Genomic DNA, 16818 nt, shown 5'->3' on the forward strand with positions numbered 1-16818 from the left:
CACTTCATTCGATAATTTTACCGCATTAGTAAGAGAGCACTTACAATACGAGAACGTTTAACCGATTCTTCTGCGAATTCCGTCAATTATTCATGTTCTGTGCGTCTTTTCATATTTGTGCAATATCAATGAAGGAATGTTGTTGTTATTGGCTTGTCACGGGCTGATGCTGTTATTTTTGTTTTCATCTACATATTGTGGGATTTGTTTTTTTCACGCTACGTCGTAGTAACTGCGATACGAAATATGTTATTCTTGCACCTACTTACTTTTTCTTTCAATGTGGAAGTTCTGCCCCAACAAACGATTGTCCGGGGGATTGGCACTGTAAATAAATAAATAAATAAATAAATAAATAAATAAATAAATAAATTAATACACAAACAAATAAATAAATAAAAATAAATAAATAAACAAATAAATAAATAAATAAATAAACTGGAACCGAATGGCTGTTTGGGACGGAACAGAACCCGTACTAAAACCGCTATTTTTTGAGGACGCTCAACCCGAATTGGAACTGAACCGAACACGAGAAATAATGGCTACAGGTTCCGAACGAATCGTTTGGACCATCTGTTGTTGATACAGTCAAACCCGGCTATAACGAACCCGGATAGAGGGAATTTTGGTATATATTGAACAGAAATAATTAGTTACTGAAATACATGGGAAACATATTCCTTATAACGAAGTTCACATCCGATATATCGAACTCTGGGTGCCTAGAATGGCCGCCGAAATGCATGATCTCGGAGCGGCGATTGAGATGTGGATTGGCCGCGACCACGAAGCAAGCGCCGCGACTGAGACATTGCGCCTCGTACGGAGCGACGTGACGCCCAATACTTTCCGTAACTGTTTCCAACGCGCGGGACTCGCGACAGAACCCGCCCTGTCAGCGAGTCCGGACCAGACAGCAGCATCGGTAAACTGTGGGAAGAGCTCGCCAGCGTTCCCGATGATGTCACGCGTGAAATCCGTCCGACGCTTATAATGAAGCGCTTTCGGCAGTCGATGTTCTCCGCCAATGCTTCTTAGATTTTTGGGGACGAGGACTCGAACTGGTGCAAACAATGTTTCGTGTAGAGAATGCTATGCTAGTTGAAGCCACCAAAACGAATGTTCAAACAAAAATCACCGCTTTTTTTTGCAACCTGGGCAGTTAAGGCGGAAAGTAGCTTTATTACCTGGAATAAATGGATTATTTTGTTATGGTAATGGCTACTGTACTGTGTTCGTTTCTGCATACGCGGAGGGCGGAGTTGGTGAGGGTAAGGGGGGGGGGGGAGGGCGGAGGAGGCGGGGCTCCCGCGGATTGCGAATTCGTAACAATAAGCTCGTTATAGGCGGGTTCGGCTATATCGAACTATATCGGCGGGTTCGGCTATACCACCTCCTCGCGGCATATGAGAAATCAGGCGGCAACACAAGCGAAAGGTTTCACTTGCTAGGTTCCACGTTCTGCTTGGAACGCACGCGGAGCACGGCAACGCGGTTCTATAAACCTTGAATTCGGCCGCCTTGATTCAAGCGCGCCTCCGCCGTACTGTAGAGCTGGCATCGAGGAACCCGGCGTGTAGCAGTGGAACGCGGTAAATTCAAATCGCCTTGAGCAAACCTTTAGTGTGTTTACCTTGGGATGAGCGCGACGGAACAGGAACAGCATGAGAGGTGAGCGGGAAAGCAAAGGGGGGCATTTCCTTGGAAAATGTCTACAAAATGTCTACAAATACTGTCGTATTTTGACGACATTTGCAACGAAAGGAGCAGATACGCGGCCAATTTTTTGCTTGAGTGCTGTTTGATTCATGGATTATTGAGTTCTTTTTGATTGATTGATTGTAGGGTTTAACGCCCCGACGCCACGCAGGCGATGAGGCGCGCCTTAGTGGAGGGCTCCGGATTACGTTTGACCACCTGGGGAGCTTTAGCATGCGCCGAAACCTCGCACACAGGGGCGTTTTTGCTCTTCGCCTCCATTAGAAAAGTGGCCACCGCGGCGGAAATCGAACCCGCGTCTTTCTGGTCACCAGCACAACGTCTTACCCTTTGAGCCACCGCGGCGGGTTTATCTCGGAAGGCAAGCAAACCGCTTCCGCCACAGACCGCGAAGGCCGGCCCGTGTTCGTCGTGCTGCTCACACACGCTTGCAACGAGTAGGCTGTGCACCACACAACCTCCGTCTCTGCACGCATTTGAACGTGGGTCACGGCAGACAGGAGTTCGCTCTGGTTAAACATTCGGAATACTTTGAGGGGAAGCCTCTGAAGTTCGCAGAGCCCGTTCCTGCGTCCAGAATCAGCAGCGCATGTGGCGATGTTCCCAGATACACCTCCTGCAAACCAAAGCCTACTTAGCAGATAGGATTAAAACATCTGAAAAGTGTCAGAACCATCGTATACAGCACGCTGCTCGCGCTCTCATAGATGAAAAGGAATAATTAAAGGCAAGGATATTACGGCAATTTGGAACTGTATAGTCATGTCGCATTGGTGTTTCCGCCGACGCAGCTGCGCCATTTTCCCTTATATGGTGGTTCGTGGCGTCATGTATATTTTGAAAGATGCCTTCTTCATTCCGGCGTATGTTAGTAGCAGTCAATTTACGTAAGCTTCGGGCCCTGACCCTACCAACTGCAATTGATAACCCTGTTCAAAGAAGAGTCTTGGGTAACGTCACGATATCGAAACAGGGTTGTGTGTGTTTATACCGTTCGTGTCGTGTGCACAATCTAGAGGGAACGCTTGTTTGACAATTGGCGCTTGGGGTATAAATAAGACCCCCCCACCCCAATCGCTGTAGTTCATTCCAGTTTGAGCAGTGAATCTATGAACTGTGCTTGAGTCCTGTACTGTAACCTCGCCCGTCGGGTCATTGCTCTGGTCTGGCTTCGGCACATCTCTCCCCATGAAGTAAACAAGCTAAGTTTGCCTTCGGCTTCTGGTCTTCTTCAAGGCAGCAACATTGGGTGGCCACTGGCTTCACCACGCTACCACATGCATGTCGGAGGCAACGGAGCTCGGCTCGGATACGCCTTCCCGTATGCAACAACGGGTTGTCAGCGGTGGGATGCAAACGTCGCAATACCGCTTACACCGCACGCTGCAGGAAGTAGGTGATAACTGGTTGGGAAGTCGCCACTTGTTATTGATGCCCTAGTGTGCACTACAGGCAACTCTATTATGTATAGCGCTATGGTCACAGCGGCCTGTGTCCAGTGCAGGGTTACTATTGCTAGAAAATTCCGCTTAAAAAAAAGCGGCGGTGCCGTGGAGATGGGGAAACCTCCCGGCCGTTGAGGTATTTCCATATCAACGCTTATCATACGTATCGAAAAGTTATTCTGACGGCCCCGTTAGTCCGTCAGAGTTACCACCTCGCCAGCTAGTCATAATAAGCAGCATACCTTAGGTATCAATCAGAAGCGACTTTTCTGGGTTTGCCGCCGGGTGGCCCCCTTGAGGTCAGTTGAAAGGAAAAACTCCCGGTAACAACAGCAGTACGGAACTGAATTACGAATGGCCGCACAGCCCATCCGCATTGATTCATAACGTCTGGTGCAGGATTAGTAGCATTGCCTCCTAGCGAAGCACAGTTATCCTTACCCATCAGTCCTATTTTACGTTTGAAAAGAGCCGCTGCACAATCTACAGTTTACTTCTCACAGGAAACCGTAGAACTCCCGTACAACGCGTTCCCGTCACTTTGTGTCCCACTAATTGTTTCCTTGGTAAAAGAGCGAGGTACCGTGAAGGAGCTGTATCTTGGAAGTGCTCCACGGCACTACTGCAGCTCACTACTCTACGAAGAGTAAGAACCGCAAAGCGGTGTCGCAGCCCGCCACCACTGTCCACCGAGGTTATCGTTGATCGCCGCACTTCCTCCTTTTTGGTAAATATGTCGGCATAACAAATATGGTGGTTTTTTTTTTGGGGGGGGGGGGCATTTTTTTGTCGTCTAATCGAGTTTTGTTGTATAGCCTGTCAGGATATCTGCCCTCCAGTGTTTCCAAGGCACTACTGCACGCCCGAATAAATGATAGCTGTTTGCCTGAAAATAAGAAACACGCGCACGTCTGCATGCGCGAATACATGCAGTAATTCTCTTTAGCCAACCGTTGTTTTCCAACTGCAAATTACACATAGAGGTTAACACGCAGTCATCTTTTGGAAGTACGGGAGCATTGCGATGAGAAATAAACGCACATATAGACTTGATTTTTCCGTTCACCAGTAGTCCATGGAAGTCCAGTTCCTGTCCCCACCAACCGCCTCGCTCTGGAGACTAGAATCAGTTCCTGATTCGATGGCCAGTACAAATCTTTGAAATTTGAGGCCATTCTTAAGGCACACAACGCGAAACCCACTTAGTTTGCGTATTTATTTTTTGCTGGAATCGCCGACTTTCAAGCTTTCTGGCGAAAAAAAAGTCAGACCGGCGAGAACGAAGCTTTTTTACAAATTTTATTTTCACGACGTCAGCAGAACGATGTCTGTTCAAGAAAGCATGTTTTAGTCTTTTTACGGTGTATTATTTACACAGCTCGAAGTTTGTAGCGAACTATTTGTGCAAACGTATGCTTAGAACACTCGTTTTAAACAAGTTATTATTCCTAAAGTTTTAATGTATCGCGCAATTCCTCTCTCTGAGCACGAATTTATAAGGAATTGTACATATTTACAACCATCACGGCAGCACCTCGAACCTTACCAGCAGCTCATCTTCCTTAACGTAACCATCACGTTCAACGCTGCATGACTCAACACCAGTTTTCACAAAACGTACGGGTGGATTGCTGGTTTTTATTGGTCTAGAAAAGTGCTTCTTGTAAGCCTCCGACGAACTTGGCCTTGCGCGAAGCAGCCGTTCTTGTCGCGCCTCGGGGTGAATGATACTGAGATTGAATTCGTTTGTAACTGGCCACTCAAGAAAGTCGTCCTATTTGCCCTCGTGCAGTTGGACGCACAACTCAAGATGCGCGCTATCCCCCTCTTTCTCGAAACAAACACCCCAAGACATTAAGTAGCGCCGTAGGTATACTTGGTCGCTCATGCTCCAAGACCAATCATCTTTAAATGCCTTTTCTTTCAGCGCTGTATACCCCGTTATTACGCGCTGATGCGTTTTTTGGTCATTTGGAACCAATGTCAATGCTGAGGTTATGGCGGTCCTGAAGGACTCGCTTTTTTCAGCGTAAAGAGCTTTTATCTCAGCTGCATTGCGATCTAAGGCTGGTCCAAACTGTTTTGTCAGTGTTTCGTTCCACTGATTAACGTTGTGGCAAAGCTCAACAAGTTTGTCGCTCTGCGAGCTACTCTCCAAGGACAGTTGGGCAAGCTTAGCATCTAGTTCGCATACTCTCTCCCTTACCTCGATTTCGAACGCTACAAGCTGCGTGTTTTCATCGCCATCTGCACCTTGTTGTGCTTCAAGCGCATCATGCATTTTAAGCGCTGTACATCGGGACTTCAGGTGGGCACACGCGTCACGGCACAGCAGCGCCACCGAGCACTTGGGGAAGCGGGTCACATGGTACTGGCACTGGTGGCGAAAGTGCTTGGCGATCTGCGAAGCTAGAAGGGTGACACGGCAGCCGTTGGCTTTATTCCAGCAGTGCACCTACTTGAAGGACAGAAAAAATTCCCCGCATTTCCCCGAGGGGAAGAATGTGAAAGTGCGAATGCACGAGTTGAATTTGCGCGGTTCGGTAATGTTCGCGAAAGAGAGATCACACACACACACACACACACAACTACAAAGAAAGAAAGATGCATTTATTCACAGACACCTATTTGTGTTGTCGTTGTACTTGATTGCTAGAGCGGATCTCAGCTTTGAAATTTCGTGTCAGTACTCCTTTAAGCGGGTGCATTAGCCCTTCTCACGCCCGATTCCTGGCCAATCCCCCACGTGGGTATGTGCCATGTCAGCGGCCAGGCAGCGCGCGCCCATCTTCCCCCGTTGCCAAGGAAGACGAGGAGATGCCTGGCCAATCCCCCACGTGGGTATGTGCCATGTCAGCGGCCAGGCAGCGCGCGCCCATCTCCCCGCGTTGCCAAGGAAGACGAGGAGCGCGCGCACCCGCAGCTGTTGCTATGCGGACGGCGGCGCACGCTTCAGGCTCGCTTAAGAAGTGCATTCGCACTTAAAAAAAGGCGCAGTGCGCAATGCTGAAAACGACGCCTTGTGAGTTCTAAAGATGATAGTCTTGCTTGGCCTACTTAAAGGTCAACTGCACTCAAATGTTCACCAAAGAAAGATTGTGTCATCTAATAATACATATAAAAAGAGTGCGAACTGGAAAGCGCTGTGTTTCAAACAGGCACGCGGGCGATTAAAACGATTACATTTACGTTTGCCCACTTGACGAAATTGCGCCTAATGTACCCGACCCAGTACTCCGCTCTGTGTCAGTTTTGTGGCGAACCTGGCACTCTCTGCCATATGGTGGGGGGTTGTCAGAAAAACCCCAAGTTGGACAGAATTCCTCGTCCGTCTTATGAGCAGTGGGAGAGCGTGTTGTCCAGTTCGAGTCCGGAAGACCAGCCTCTGTTGGTTGAAAGGGCTGTCGCAGCTGGCACCACGAATGGGGCCCTGAAATGCTCCACACTTTTTTTTAGAATAAAGAAGTTTATTCTCTCTCTCGCTCTCTCTCTCTCTCTCTCTCTCTCTCTCTCTCTCTCTCTCTCTCTCTCTCTCTCTCCATTTCGACATGTTTGAAACTTAGCCAAAACTAAGACGACAACCAAAGAACCAGTCACGAGAAAGCTTCGTATTCAACCATCGCCGTCCTTAGTGTGGAGTAGTGCATGATTTTTTTCGTCTTGATGCGACCGAACGGCGCACGGGCGGGATTAGTCACAAACTATTTGGGCTGCGTATTTACGAGCAGACAGCTTTGTCAACGTTTGCCCAGTATCTTTCACCTCGCTGTGCATCGAGGATCGAATTGTAAAATTCCTTAAGGACCCCATGTCAGGTTCCAAGGCTACATGAGGCACTGAAACGCCAAACATTACTGTCGTTTGGTACTTTCAGCAGGGACGTGTGCAGTGGATAACATTTTACTTTTAGGTTAACGAATTCTGACACTCCGGAAGAGTAGATCCTTTTTTTCGCACTTGAAAACTAATGTGTTTTACCTTTTAGGAGAGCAGCTATTCTGTTAGCTTTCGCGATTTGCGAAGACGACGGCCGATCTTTTTTGCGGATAAATGCGTTACCATGCGCAAGGTTGGTTTTGGTTTACTTAGCGACGGAAAAAAAGTAGGAGAAATATTTAACCGGCGCGTAGAACAACTCATGTCAGATGTCCCAGCTTTAGGAGATGTTTAAGTGGTAGAGGTGGCGTTGGGTCAGCACAGAGGCAGTAAATACAGTAGAACCCCGCACTTACGTTCCTCACTGCTGTGTTTTGCCGGTTGCGACGTTGTTTTGTCTAGTCCCGGTGCCGCTCACATAGAGTCCCATGTATTAAAATCCTCACTGTTACGTCACGGTTCAGAGTACGTTCCCGGATCATCTGTCGTAATCTCACACTCCGACGCCGCCCGGGCAACACGGGTGGACCGCCATTTTGACTTTTGACGAGCCTTGGCTAGGCTCTGCTACGGAACTGACAGCATGAAGCCGCAAGTGGATGCGATTCGTCACCGCTAGGTGGGCTCAAGTAACTCTATACTATCACTGCGCTTACAATCATAGAGTTTCATACTTATATATACTAGAGGAAAATTTGTCGCTGCAGTCTCGCGGCCGCCGTGGGTGGCGCCATTTCCGCTAGCTCAGCTAGCCATATGGCTTCCTTTTTGTCTCTACGCCAAAATCAACAATAAAAGGGCAACATTTCTTTTTTGTTATCGTGCATAAAGCTTCTACATAATCACTGACAAATTATACTTTCTGGAGCTTCAATTTTATAATAACAAAACAAATTTGATGAACCTTGTACAGTAATATTGTTGCTTTTTGGAGCCAGAGGCAACTTTTCAGCGTGTTCATGAACCATGCCAAGGACAAGTGGAACGTGCCTGGCCGGTACATGACGGAACGCTCGCCGAAGCGCGGCTCCCCTACACAGTGGCACCAGATTTCCCTCTAGTATATTAGTGTGAAACTTTATGCTTACACTGGAGGTCTCACTTGGGAATGCTAGAAGAGCGTGTTTGCCTAAAGCACTGCCGCAAGAATGGCACGCGCTCTCGCCGTCATCCTGCGCTTCAAGCTTTGAGAACACTGTTGAGCTTGCAACCGCGAAATTTGTTGTGCCTTGGTAACGTCGCGAAAACGGGAAGCGCTTTTCCTTCACGAAAAGCTTGACTTACTAAACGCACTAGACAAGATGCCAGCGCTGAAGAGATTATACATCACTAGGGACCTTCACTGCCGCGCGTGGTGTTTTCCAGCGATCGCAACGCAAAAAGCGGCAATCCTACATTCTCCATGTTTTTTAAGGTTCGAAATCCAAAGTTGCAGAAATACAAGGTTGCAAGTCAAAGCTACGCTGTTTTCCTTCATTTTTAAGGTTTCCTCGCTGCTGCTTTTTTCTGGTTTTTACGTCTTGTATTCCCGATCCGGTGAGCAACGTATGAACGGGGTTCCACTGTATTGGCAGCAGAAGTGCAAGTGATGAAAGATTTAAAAAATGTATATTTTTCTTTGACAGATGGCATTAGAATGATACATATACCGACAAGTGGAGGTTTAGCGCACCTTTTATGAGTAAAATAATATTTTCAAGTAAGGAAGAAGAAGTCGAACGCAATAGGCCGTCTGCTTAATCTTCTTTGTGAGTTTTTCGTTTTTCACACTACTTCAACCGCACAGTGCACCATATTGCTACGTGCTGCCGACTTTTAATCGCCTGAAGACGCCTGCAAGGCCAGTTCCGCACGTCAAACGGTTCCTTCAACGCCGTGAGCGGGCCCCGCTGTCTAGTGGGTGCCTGTCATCGCCTTTGCTCCATGGTGCCATTAGGAAAGGCCTCGGCGTGAAAATGACATCAGTGCTTAGTCACCAACACGTCCCAAAATCACTACCCATTGACACTGATTCTGGACCTTCACAAGACCAACCTCCCCAGAAGAAGCGGGCTGTCGGCGAGGGGCAAGAGGACGCTGCTACGGTGGCCGAAGAAGTCGAGGCAATTGATGAAGCTGCATTTACAGTGGTCAAGTATAAAAAAACGCGACCGGTAGGAATACCGGTGACGTTCCAGCCAACGCAACCAGGAAGCTCCCTTTGGAGGGTGAATCCAAAACTTTCAGCCGCAGCAGTCGTTACGTCGGCTCAAGAAAGAGTACTTACACATCGCCTAAACAAGGATGGAAGCCTCGTCGTCACGGTACCAACACTTTCTGCGGCCAATAGGCTATTAGAAGTCACGGAAGTCGCTGGTATGGCCGTCTGAGTTTCGGTTCCGCGCTCTTATTCAGCGACGTTTGGCAAGATTCACGGTGTGCCCCGAGAGTACACCGACAATAAACTGCTCGTGTATCTGCAGGACCAAGGCGTCATATCTGCCAGGTGACAGGTGTCCTCCGTCCCCGATGAAAATGGTGCAGTCAAAGAGACGCGACGTGGCACAGTGATTCTGGAGTTCGCGAGTGACTCCCCCTTGCCTAAGCGGGTATACCTTGGGTTTTGTAGCTCCCCCATGGATGAAAATATGGGTGTAGCTACGCAGTGCTTTAAGTTCTAGCGACACGGACACGTTGCCAAGCACTGTAATGGTCCTGTGAGGTGCAAAGTGTGTGCTGGGCCGCATTCTCACAAGGACTGCACATCAAGGTCCCATCCCCGCTGTGCAAATTGTAATGGATCGCATCCGGCATCATACGGATCGTGTCCAAAGAAAAAAGCTGCTACCCTCGCTCGAGACATAGACCAAGTGCAAGGTAAACGCCCAAAACGACATGACCCACCCCCAAACCCGGAAATGGTGTTTACGTCAACGAACTCACTTCAAACAGGTCAGTCATCGCACACCAAGACGGCACCTAACAAGTCAGGCACCCCTCTTCGAGCAGAAGAGTCGTCGCAATTCAAGTCGACACCTAACAAGTCATACGCAATGTCTGTTTAGAAAAACGCCAAGTCGCTGTCATCAGAAAACATACAATACAAGTCCACGACTCACTCTGAACATGCCAACTCCTCCAGGACCCTGCGGACACGGAACGACCACCGAAACATGACGACAGTCAGCCCTCCCACTACTGACCTCGGGCAGGTTCTAATACCAATGCAGTTCGCTGCTGTCAAGGCTATCGTCCGTTCACTTCCATCTTCCGGAAGCCTCCCCGAAGTCGAAGCTGTGTTTGCATTGGAGCAGTTGGTGAACGCCTCCTTCTCAGAGCAGCGCCGTTCGTCTGGAAGCACGCCATAACAACGCAAGCTGCAGGCACTGGGCAGTCACTTCAAACCAATTAGGAAGTCAACAATTTTTCAGTGGAATTCTCGTGGCTTGCGGTCTAAGCTTGCAGACTTTCGTTACCTTATTACCACCTACCGCTTTCCTTTCATTGTCATCTCAGAGTCTCGTGTGGGTGAGGAATTTCGTATGAACGGTTATCAGCTATTGCACTCACGGCGATTTATTGGGCCAAGCAGGCTATTTGTCGCTTTTCGTGATGACATGCCCTTTGTTGAAGTTGACGTCACGCCACACAACACAAATTACTATGTATGTGGGGCTATTGTAATCGGCCGTCAACGCTTCACTTTAATATCCTCCTACCTCAAGCCAGGTGCTGCCTTCGACATGTCGCGGCTGGATATTCTCATAAAAATTACATCCGCTGCCTACATTATTTGTGGGGATTTCAATGCACACCATGTAATGTGGGGGAGCACGCACACGAGCGCAAGAGTGCAGAAGCTTGCTGACTTGTTACTTAACTACGGTATTGAACCACTAAATGATGGAAGCATCACATACCTCACGTCCCCCACCGTCACCAGCTGCATCGATCTATCATTCGTCTCCGCTCCATTGTCTCGACGATTTACATGGACCACTGACGTGGAAATGAGGGGAAGTGACCATTACCCCATTTTGATAACCGCCCTCGACGTCTCGGTGACCTCTCGCTCTATGAAAGTGAAATGCACGAACTGGGACGCATTTACGAGTGCTTCGAGTAGACGTGTGACAGCTGTGACTAGGGATGACGAACTCGTTGATTCGATTGCATCTTATTTGCGGGACACCACGCGCTGCGTAACCCATCGCCAGGACATACCAAAAAAGGATCCAGAGTATCAGAGGTTATGCGCCATACGAAGGCGGGCGGAGAGGAAGGCGTTGCGTACCGAAACCATGAAGGACCTGCGAGCTTCTCGGCGAGCGCAAAGGCATGTCAGACGGCACCTGAACAAGCTGCGCCAGCAACGTTGGAGGAGCTTCTGCGCTACGCTGAACGTCAGATAGCATCTGACACGCATATGGCTAATGGTGAATGGAATGCGAAAATGCACCCACACAGCTGCACCCGTTCATTGCCCTCTCCCTGCACGAGCGCGCAACTTTGTACGAAGTGGCCGAAGAGTATTGTAAATTTCTTTCATCATCAACAATGCCTCCCCAACGATTCGTATGTGCATCTTCCTCCATTACCACGAAAGTGTCAGAGCCAGACCTTGATCTTCCATTCACTATAGAAGAGCTTTCTTCGGCTATCTTTGATGCGAACAAGCGCTGCACACCAGGCCATGACGGCGTCAGCTACGAAGCCATAGCCCATCTATCTCGGCCCTCTTAACTCCGTCTACCGGAATTCTACAATTCAACATGGCCAAAAAGGTAAAGTTCTCGCCGAGTGGAAGCTTGCAAAAATTGTGCCGCTGTTAAAACCTGGGAAAGCGCCAACCAGTTATGCATCGTTCCGACCTATCGCCTTGCTGTATCGGAAAGGTAATGGAAAAGATGATACAGGTCAGGATGACATGGTTTCTCGAGAACAGAAAGGCTTATCCCCAGGAAATGAATGGTTTTCGTCAGAACAGATCAGCGATAGACAATATCATTGTTCTAGTGTCCTCACTTGAAGAATCACTTAGTTCTGGATGCACGCCAACCGCAATTTTCCTGGACATAAAGGCCGCGTTTGATTCAGTCCTACCCACAGCAATTCTTGCCGCTCTTGAAGATCATGGCTTTGGGGGCAAGTTATACGCATGGATAGCGGACTACCTTGATGGTCGACACCTTTTCATGACCACTCCGGAAGGCTCAACTTCGCATTACGCCGTGGAAAAAGGTGTACCACAAGGTGCCGTACTAAATTCGTTGCTGTTCAACCTGACCCTTCTTTCACTCAAAAGAATCCTTCCGCGTGGAGTTACGATCACGCTGTCCGCAGATTATTTCTGTGTGTGGTGTGCTTCTCGTTCCCGACAATGTACACAGCAGCGATTACAGAGAGCCCTGTACAACAACATTTTTAACTACCTCGCAGCCCGCGGCCGTCAGCTTTCTCCAGATAAGAGCGTGGCCATGGCGTTCACACGTAAAAATATGGATCGCTATCCATTCATACTGCGCGGGAGCATACTTTCATATGCACGAGTTAAAAAATTTCTAGGACTTTTATTAGACCGCAACTTGGCCTGGTCACCCGAAGCCAAACGGATACGGAGCCGCATTTCTTCGGCCGCTCAGGTCTTTAAATGTCCTGCGGGTCCTCGATGGGGCAGTGATTGCCATTCAATGGTCAAGCTGCACAAGAGCTATGTGGATGGAGTGCGACGTTACAGCCACCCTATCCTGCATAAAATATCTGAGACAAGCAAGAAAAGCCTTGAGGCAGCCAGAAACAACCACCTACGCACCTGTCTTGGACTTCCCAAAGGATCTTCGAGCGTTGGAACCGTGGCAGAGGCACGTTGTTTGCCTTTCGAAGTTATTAGACAACTGGAAACCCTTCCAGTGCACTTGAGGCATCGTCTTCACGCAAGAAATCATTTCTTAAGTCGTGTCCCCTCCAAGTGCAGCAGCTCCGGATTCGCCCAGACCATTCAGAGCATACCACTGTCTCTTCCAACCCAGCCCTCACCAATAATTCCGCCGCATTTCCCTCCGTGGAACGTTGCTCCCCTACAAATTGAATGTGGTATCCCAGAAATTGGCCCCAAGAAGACTATGCCTCAGTCAGAAATCCTCCACATCGTTTTAGACTACATGTATAGAGCGCATTCAGCAAAAACATTCATATTCACCGATGGTTCATCAACCATGCAAAGCTCTTCTTCAGCTCTATACATACCACAAACTGGTGAAATGATTTCATTTCGTCTGGAGCGACAAACATCTTCGACAGCGGCTGAGCTCTACGCTCTGAAGGAGGCAATCGTTTACATCCTGCGCCATGAGCCGCACCAATGGAGTATCTTCACGGACTTCAAGGCAGCTCTGCAAATTCTATGCAGGAGAAGAAGATTTGCCCCCATCAAATCGCTGCCTGTGATATATCATACATTCACCAACTTGCCTGGTCTGCTGGACACAACGTTAAAATGCAGTAGATACCTGGACACAGCGGCATCAAAGGTAACCAAAAAGCCCGCGAAGCGGCCCGTAAGGGCCTGCTTTACCGAAAATACCGCAAGGTGTATTTTACGAAAACAGAAGCTTCTGCCATGTCTCACCACTTTGCGGTGAGTGAAAGAAGCTGTCTATGGATCAACTTACAAAATACTCGATGCTTTTTGCACACTATTGACCCAGGATTAAAGTCGAGACTCCCGACACAGCTTCCTCGTAACCTGGAAGCGTTGTACCATCGTCTACGCCTGAACTGTGCCTACACAAATAGCTACCTATTTCGCCTTGGAGCGACGCCAAATCTGGCTCGTGTCTCAGTGGTCTGAAGCGCTAGGATTATTTTTTTTCAAGTCGCAAGTTGGAATCCCAGAGGGTACATGCTTTTTCTTATAGTTGATTTTTTCGTTTGCGGCCGAGGTTTTCTAAAGTGAGTTCACCATTTTTGGGCCACAAGCTTCACTAATCCACGAGCGAGTTCGCAGAACGCGTGCAGACTGACACTGACGCGCTAGCGAGTTCCCGTTGGCTTGCTGTTGCCACAAGCACCGACTACTTGCGGGCAGTGGGCACAGGCCAGAATCAGCAGACATTTGACCTGGTGCGAACACGCTTTTTACGATACAGGCATGAGTGAGGCAAGCTCCGAATATGCGGGAAAAGCGCATGGCATTTCAGCGTCTGCGGTGGCGCGGAGGGCGTTCCTCCACTGCGTAGTCCTCGGGTAGTGATTGCTACGATTCCAAGCCGTCATGGGAGGCTTATCTCAGGCATTTTACAGCCGACAACATGGCAGAAGCGCGGTACGGCGAATACAGAGATATCGAGAATGCCCATCCAACGATGCCGTCGGATGTCAAGCATGTTGTTTTACAGAACCGAAAGAGAAACTTCTTTGAATGGTAGCCTTTGGACATCGTCTAATGAAGGTGCATCTCCTCCTGTCGTCACAGCCTTTAGTTGGTGCGGCCGCCACAGACCGCGTATAGTAGTTTTTCTTCTGTCCCACTTTATAAAATAATTATCGACTTATCAACCGGATAACGATGAAAAGTGTGGTAATCTGAGCCAGTCTTCGCACTGCACTCAAAACCACTTCAGTCTCCCTTTAAGTCTTCAGGAGTCGATATTTGGGGGTTCGCACGCTATTTGAGAGGATATTCTCTTACGGTAGATTCGCGAGCACATCGACGCAAGGCTAGTGACGAAGTCCTCTGATAAGCCCATGAAACGATATTTTAGTCTCAATCCGCGCGATAACTGTCTAATTGCAGCTTCTTTTCTCTGGCATCGAATGCACGGCAGGGAAATGTCATTCCTTTATGTCTCACCTGTGCAGTGTTGCGATACTCAACTCGATGAGGCTCACGCTAGCAAAGGATCCATACTGCCCTAAACGCTGTTTTAAACTCCTTACCCCCGTTCCAAGATTCTTCCCTGGCCGTTTTTTTGGGCATGTGAGGGATTGACCGCCACAATAAGGCGACTTTTGCTGGCCCCAAATTTGTGCGCGAGCACCGGTATCTGGACGTCGAACATAGACGTGAAAATACCTTGAATTTAACCGCTGTGGGCACGTTCATTTCCGTGTGCGGTTGCACTTTCAGGAGCACGGCGGTGGTTAATTTTTTATGCATAAGCATTTCTACGTGCAATCGACGAGCAAAGCCTTTGGTCCATGTGACACGTGCAACGCTTGACATGTCTCGCTTTCGCCGCACGCCAAAATGCTGTTGAATGAACCACCCTAAGGCTGCCATATTATGATGTAAGACCACTTACACGGGGCCTAAACACGAATTCTAACCAATGCGTTTCGCAGTAATGAAGCCTACCGACAGTTTTCATCTAGTACGCTGCCCCCAAAAGAATAAGACAAACATATTTTAACTAGAACAGAAACGAAGAGAAAGACGAGAAAAATCCTGAGAAAGCACAAATCGTGTAACACCATGTATCGCCACAAACCGGTATAATTTGACAAGTAAAGGCCATTATTGGATATAACAATGCAAATGCTGATCATTAATAAAGATGCCAAACGAAAAAAATTCCAAGTGCACTCGCTTAAATTAGGAAATTCGCAAAACTATGTTCGGCTAGTGCGAAAGCATCAACAAAATGTAGAAACGGCTCCAACAACCTTACAATACTGCAAAGTTGAAACTTTGCGTATCACCTTCTAGCATGTGTACTACAAAATTGCAACTGAAAAATGAAAGCGAGAATTGAACTTGCGTTATGCAAACTTTACCATACATCACCCTAACTCCTCTCCTCCCATTACCTCGGAATAAGAAAACAAGGGCCACGTTCACTTACGCCAGGACGCAAATAAAACATGATTACAGAGGTTGCATGCCGCCTTGAAACACTTTCGTTCCCCATTTGCCCCAAAAGCCTTGAATTTACCCGCATACCTTTGACTTTGCCCGTACATCACACACAACAAGCCTGCAATACCCGCGCTGAATCTTGGTGCTTCATCTAGCACTTGGAGAGCACAGCAATGGTGACGGGGCTCACATTTACGGCATATTTGTTTCGATAAACACATCTAGTTCTTTTAAGACAATATGTACGGATTGCAGCTTCTTGGCATAAAACGATTAATTTGGGTGGACACGTGAATAGGTTACTTTCTATATAAGCGTAAATTTTGATTGCAAGTACCGGCAGCAGCATGTACACGCAGCAGCCCTTACAGGACCGCAATTACCTGAGAAGCATCTGTGCCGCATTCCTGTGGCCCAGGAAAACATGCAGAAAACGTGCGTACCACGCTCTTCAAACTAATATGCTTCTGCATCAACGATAGTACGCTCCGCATTTCCCCGACATGTCCGTAAACACATGCAATCAAGAATTTCTCCCAAAGCACGTAATCAACCCATTAAGTGTGATTGATACCTTCACCGGACTTCACGAACATTGATACCCGCCGTACGCCCTATAAATCTGAACTTGCTGTGCAGTTTATTTGCATAGCCCATCGGATAACATACCGTATCTACTTGCGTAATGATCGCACTTTTTTTCCAAAAAATTGATGCAAATTTAGGGGTGCGTTTATTACGCGGGGTTAATTTTTCGCGAAAATCTACTGAGCACAGAAAGGCAAGCAAGTTGCGGGCCAAAAAGTTTTACGATAGTTCTCACGAACATGAGAAAATAAAAATAAAAACATAATGAAAACTCCGCACACGAACACCAGCCGTTTCGCAAAGTGACGCTAAATGCAGTGTTTTCATGAATTACGGAACGCGCCGGAAAGA

The 16818-nt window shown here is 48.0% G+C and overlaps 1 protein-coding gene across 1 annotated transcript in view; it reads right to left on the reverse strand.

The window, feature by feature from the left end:
- Window positions 1-329, reverse strand: part of LOC144137975 (uncharacterized) — a 118580-nt gene extending 118251 nt beyond the window's left edge. The window contains exon 1 of the transcript XR_013315786.1: window positions 270-329. The gene's annotated coding sequence lies outside the window, so the exon portion shown is untranslated. The remainder of the gene's footprint in view (window positions 1-269) is intronic.
- Window positions 330-16818: the final 16489 nt, after the last annotated feature.

This window comes from Haemaphysalis longicornis, unplaced genomic scaffold (assembly GCF_048455015.1).
Source record: "Haemaphysalis longicornis isolate Haplotype H1 unplaced genomic scaffold, Haemaphysalis longicornis Haplotype H1 scaffold_5, whole genome shotgun sequence".
Lineage (NCBI taxonomy): Eukaryota > Metazoa > Arthropoda > Arachnida > Ixodida > Ixodidae > Haemaphysalis > Haemaphysalis longicornis.